This window comes from Myotis myotis, unplaced genomic scaffold (assembly GCF_014108235.1).
Source record: "Myotis myotis isolate mMyoMyo1 unplaced genomic scaffold, mMyoMyo1.p scaffold_m19_p_14, whole genome shotgun sequence".
Lineage (NCBI taxonomy): Eukaryota > Metazoa > Chordata > Mammalia > Chiroptera > Vespertilionidae > Myotis > Myotis myotis.
The window spans coordinates 12,704,481-12,710,480 of NW_023416318.1; the positions used below are offsets into that span (position 1 = coordinate 12,704,481).

The window sequence follows — 6,000 nt, forward strand, 5'->3', positions numbered from 1 at the left end:
TGTGTATGAAAATCTCCCTCCTGTCAGAGTCTAGGGGGCGCCGCGGGACCTAGAGTCAAGTTCACGCCGACCCACACGCACCTCAAAATCACGTGAGACCCAGACCTGGCCGGCCCCACCCACATTGGGCAAGGCCCAGACCTGGCCAGCCCACCCCCTTCAAGCCCCGGGGCTGGCGCTGGGGGCAGAGATGTGAGCCTCGTGTCCCCGGGCTGGCACCGGGCGGGGGATGGGATGCAGCCTCACTCAAGTCCCCAACGCTGCAAGTCCCTGCCCACCAGCACTTGCTGTGCACGCAGCCTCCTGATTGGTCGTTACACATGAGGGTGTCATGACCATTAGCATATCAGCTCTTTATTATATAGACTAGAGGCCCAATGCACGAAATTCATGCACAGTGGGTAAGGGGGGGTCCCTCAGCCCCGCCTGCACTCTCTCCAATCCGGGATCCCTACGGGGATATCCGACTGCCTCTTGCAATCCGGGACCGCTGGCTCCTAACCGCTCGCCTGCCTGATCGCCCCTAACCGCCTGTGCTTTGCCCTGCACCTGGGACCCAGGATTCCCTCCCTCTGGCCAGCCGCAGGCACAGGGGACCATGGGCGGGCGGGCGGCTTTGCCCAGACCGTGGTTCAGGTGGCTTGTCCTCTCCCGGGCTGCAGCCTGGCTGGTCCCTATTCCTCTCTCCCCAGTGTTGAGTGTCTGAGTAGTTCTGGCACTAGGACCATTTGCATATTAGCTCTTTATTATATAGGATGATATACTAAGTCAAAAAAATGACTGGACTATAAGCAAGTATGGCAGCAGGAAGGAAACCTCCAATATGGTAAAGAACATCAGCCTTAAGCAAATATCTGGATTTGGCCCTTTCCCCCCCCGCCCCTGCATCATGCTCACTCCCTAACTATTGACTGTTAGTCAGCCCATTATGCAATGCATAATAATCTGATTTTGGGGAAATTTCCAATGATCTGAAGACACCCACCCTTTAGGAGGGGTGCCACTGAATGACTTCATGCAAAAGTGGTTAACTCCCATAAATAAAATTTAACACTAATGTAGCACAGTATTTTTAAAAAACACAAACCCTAACTAGATTCAATGTTTTAATTCTGGCCCTGTTGCTTGCTAAAAATGTCACCCCAAGCAAATTAGTTAACCCATGCCTCAGTTTGATCATGTGAAAAATGGGAATAAAAACAATACCCACTTAAGAATGTTGATGTGAAGAATAATTAAAACTATACCTCCTGATATACCACAGGTGCTCAAAACATGTTAGACAGTAAGCAAAATGCTTTATTTAAGAAGCAGGTAGGAATTTGTTCCTTTTAAGACTCAGATAATTTTTGAAATTTCCAATATGGTAGTAGAAACAAACACATTTATACACACACGTGTGTGGTATATGAGACACATTGGGAAATTTGAGTACTGAATGATTACATAACATTAAGGAATTATTATTTTAGGTGTATTAAGCATGTTTTTCTCTAAATATTTAGAAGAAAACTTCTGAACTACATATTTATGAATGATATAGGATCTGCTTTTAAAAAATAAGGTGGAAAGTAGAGACAAGATTGACCATTAGCTTGTAATTTTTAATGCTGGATGATAGGTATACGGGTAGTGAATCATTGTATTATGCTTTAGTGTATGTTTAGAATTTTTCCATAATATGTTTAAGTAAAAAAATTCAAAACAAAAGGAAGTTGGAAATATTTGCTCATTAGCAGGGACAATAGGGCAATTAGTTTAAAGTTTAAGAAAATGAAGACTGCAGAAATGAGGCAGAAAAAAAGTATGAAAGCTTTAACAAGACTGGAACAATATACATATTTTGGTATTTAAGGGGTTCAAGAGTTAAAAAATAACCCAAAATGTAGGTACGCCACGGTCACCACTAAGAAAATACCAAAATATGTGTATCTTAAAACTTTCTATGTTCCCCAAACCTTTTCTTTCAAAACAAAATCTTAGAAAGTAACCCTCACTGATCTCTATAGCTTTGCTTTATTTCTAACACCTTACCTTTTTCCTTACCGTCTTCCTTTTCATTATTCTCTTTTTATCTTCCATAAATCTATTTACTTCCCATTTTAATTTTCAACCACAAATACAGATCCCAGGACATAAAACTGAAGCAATGAGAGAGCCAGTCAAGCTGGATACAAAGAGGTACTTACCAGTTTTCCACAAATACAACTTTCTGTTTTGGAGGACCTCTACACTACATGTCAACACTCAATAGCTTGTTTTTACACAAAACAGCCCAAATTATCTTACCAGGCACCCATACTGGAAGCACTGTGTCTTAGTACGTACAGCATTTTACTAAGAATTTGGAAAGATTTATCTAAACCTTCACCAATATGCACTTAGTTATGTAGAAGGAGTAGAATTTGGACTCCAATAGTCTGTCCTGTGTTCTTATCCTGCCTCTGCAACTACCAGCTGAGATCATTCACTCTAATTGTGAGGATCTAATACATACTTGGACACTGGGACAGATACAAAGGTGAACATAACACTCACATAAATAAATGGTTACAATGTTTTGATAAGTGCTCCAAAAGTTTATCAATTTAACCTAAATTTCTTAAGTCCCTTTAATTAAAAGGGAGTACCCACAGGTTGCAATTTTGTGTCAAAAGAAAAAGACGCTAAAGATCTGTAATAAAAGTAACAGCTGACATTTATTCAACAGCTCCTACGATCCAGGAATAGAAGCTTTCCTTACACTGTCTCAATCCTCACAACAATGCCAAGTAGGTAGTAGTAATCACCATTTTGCAGAAAAGGAAACAAATTCAGAAAGACTAAAATAACTTACTCCCAATCTCACACATATAGTAAGAGGAAAAACAGGGATTCGAATCCAGATCTTCTGATTCCAAAGCCTATTATCTCTCCACTAAACTATTTCTCTCATTTTCTTTCATTACATGAAAACAAAATTTCCAGAGATCACCTTCTTAAGCGCACAGAAGAGAAAAAGCCTTAAGGCAGCCAGGAAATACAAAGTCATCACTGAGATCATATGAAGTGTTTTTCAAACCAAATTATCTGATATATGCAGCCTCCATAATGAAAGATGACATGCAAGAGATTGAAGAACTATTAATATAACCAATATTCAAAGTAATAGACATGTGACATAAATAACTAGTTCATACAAATGAGTATGAAATTCTGTGATTTCTTCCAACTGCTTTATCTTTACCCTTACCTGCTTGAACATGAACAACCAAGGAGGAAATGGCCCAGCTCAGTGTAATGTGTTATCATGTTGAGCCCATTTAAGAATTTAAAAGTGCATATTACAGTGTATGAAAATACAAAATAAAGCGTCATGAAATGCTGTCAAATTTTTAAAAATGCAACATAAGCCCACTAAGTGTTGAGTAACTAAACATCAACAAAATTTAAAGCTATGTTGAAATAATGTAAATTATGCGTTTTTTCTGTATAAACTTCATGAATTAATCTTTTTTAAAAATATATTTTATTGATTTTTTACAGAGAGGAAGGGAGAGGCATAGAGAGTCAGATATATGGATGGGAGCGAAACATCAATGAGTCGCCTCCTGCACACCCCCTACTGGGGATGTGCCCGCAACCAAGGTACATGCCCTTGACCGGAATCGAACCCAGGACCCTTCAGTCTGCAGGCCGACGCTCTATCCACTGAGCCAAACCGGTTAGGCATTAATTAATCTTTTTTTAAAAAAATCTTTTTCCAGTTAATCAATGTGAATGGCAAATTTGAACCAGCGTTAAAATAAATTAACTCTTTTACATCACATAAAGAAAAAAGAAACATTTTTTTGTGTGTGTGTGCACAATTCCAAAGCTCGTTAGCAAAAGCATTTGAACTAACATAAATCGCCGGATCCTGGTAACCAATTTTTCTTCAGACCTCCTTCCGATTAAAACGGCATCCCCCCACACCCCGCCCGGCCCAGAATGCTGCCAAACACTAACATTTAAGCTTCACAAAAATTAGCTGGATGCCGCCTTCACTATGTCTAATCCAACGCAAGATTTTGTAGGACTACGTCTCCTTCGTTCGCATTTACCTCCAACAACAAAAAGGCAAATTTCAAACGTCCCCCAAGATTGATGCGTGTGGCTCCCATTTGCCCCCCACCTTTAACAGAAGGGGGCCCGAGGCAGGCGTCACCCAAAAATAACACGCGAAGGAGCCGTACTCAAGATCCCCCCGAGAGATGCGGAGAGAAACATCAGAGCCATGGACGCGCGCTCCGTGCCCCGCACCGCGGCGACCATGTCTTTGCTCCCACACCCGCACCGGGCAGGCGTGAGAAACACCGACGGCCCAGGCCGCCGGGTCCTGCCGGTTCCCTTCCGCCCCGACTCCCGCAGCCCCGGCCCCGACCATGCTCTTCTCTCCCCGCGCTTCTTGCACAACGTCGCGGGCGCCAAGGCTCAGCTCAAGCTCCGCCGCCCCTGCAGGCCCAACGGGGACGCTCCCTCCCTCCGCGGCGGGGCTCACCGCCGCTCGCTCGGGCTGTCAGGCCCCGGGCCCGGCGCGCTCCCGGCAGGCCCGGCGTCTGTGGGGAAGGGGCCGCCGCGGCCTTGGCAAAGGGTTGTCTCTCCTTCCTCCGCCCCGTGCAACGGCGTCAGGCGGCTCTTTCTGCAGCACGGTCCTCGCACGGGTGCCCGCCGCGGCCCTCCGGGGCGGCGAGGGGAGCCGACGCGGTCGTAGGGGTGCCCAGCTTCCCTCCCCATCCCGGGGGTCCCCCAGCCGCCTCCCGCCCCCGCCGTCTGCCCGCCGCCATTTTGTGCGCAGCCGCTGCGACACATACAATAGTCGGCCAGGATCTCCGAGGAAAGGCTCAGGACCCCCGCGCTACGGGCTCCCGCCCTCCAACCCCCGAGGCCCCACAAGGCAGCGGTCCTACCTATGCCGAACCGACTACCAGCCGGATCCCATTTGCGCCCCACACAGTTTACCACTGAGCCTCCAGTCCCGACGCCGACGAAGCCGCCGCCTCCACGGCGCTGCACGCATGCGCGCCTACAGGGCCTCGGCGACGCCGTCCCGGCTCCCGGCGCCTGCGTACAGCCCGCACCACGCTCGCCCGGAGGCACGAAAAGGGAGCGTGCTTCCAGAAGGGGTCGCTCTTGCATCTGCTCAGGCATCTGGTAAAACTAAAGCACCAGCCAGTGTCAATACCTAGGCCTCAGATCCAGAGACAGAGAAGCATGGATCAGACAGATCAGACCGACCATCAACCCTCAGAGGGAAGGTAGGGGAGGGTGAGGGGCAGGGGGAGAGATCAACCAAAGGTCTTACATGCAACCATATAAGCCTAAGCAATGGACACAGACACCAGGGGGGTAGGGCATGGGGGGGGGGGGGGGCAGAGGCAGGGGGGGAGGAGAATGTGGGGATAAGGACACATATGTAATAACTTAATAAAGAAATTTAAAAAATGCACTCCTAGAAAAAGAAACCCAATAAATGTTCTCTAAATAAAATACATACATACATACATACATATATACATCCATACATACATACCTAGGCCTGTTCTGTGGCAGTCCTGCCCAAATCGCGGGCATCTCTAACCTGTATTGTCTCACCGCTTCCGTGATCTTTCCTTGATTAGAGCAGTGGTTCTCAACCTTCCTAATGCCGCGACCCTTTAATACAGTTCCTTGTGCTGTGGTGACCCCCAATTTCATTGTTACAAATTGAACATAATTAAAGCATAGTGATTAATCACAAAAACAATATGTAATTATATATGTGTTCTCCGATGGTCTTAGGCGACCCCTGTGAAAGGGTCGTTCGACCCCCAAAGGAGTCGCGACCCGAAGGTTGAGAACCACTGACTTAGAGCCCTATATCCGGTTTGGCTCAGTGGATAGAGTGGCGGTCTGCGGACTAAAGGGTCACAGGTTTGATTCTGGTCAAGGGCACATCCCCAGTAGGAGGTGTGCAGGAGGCAGCTGATCGATGTTTCTCTC

General features: G+C 46.5%; 1 protein-coding gene across 1 annotated transcript in view; it reads right to left on the reverse strand.

The window, feature by feature from the left end:
- Positions 1-5,051, reverse strand: part of ZNF638 (zinc finger protein 638) — a 79,104-nt gene extending 74,053 nt beyond the window's left edge. The window contains exon 1 of the mRNA XM_036334185.1: positions 4,929-5,051. The gene's annotated coding sequence lies outside the window, so the exon portion shown is untranslated. The remainder of the gene's footprint in view (positions 1-4,928) is intronic.
- Positions 5,052-6,000: the final 949 nt, after the last annotated feature.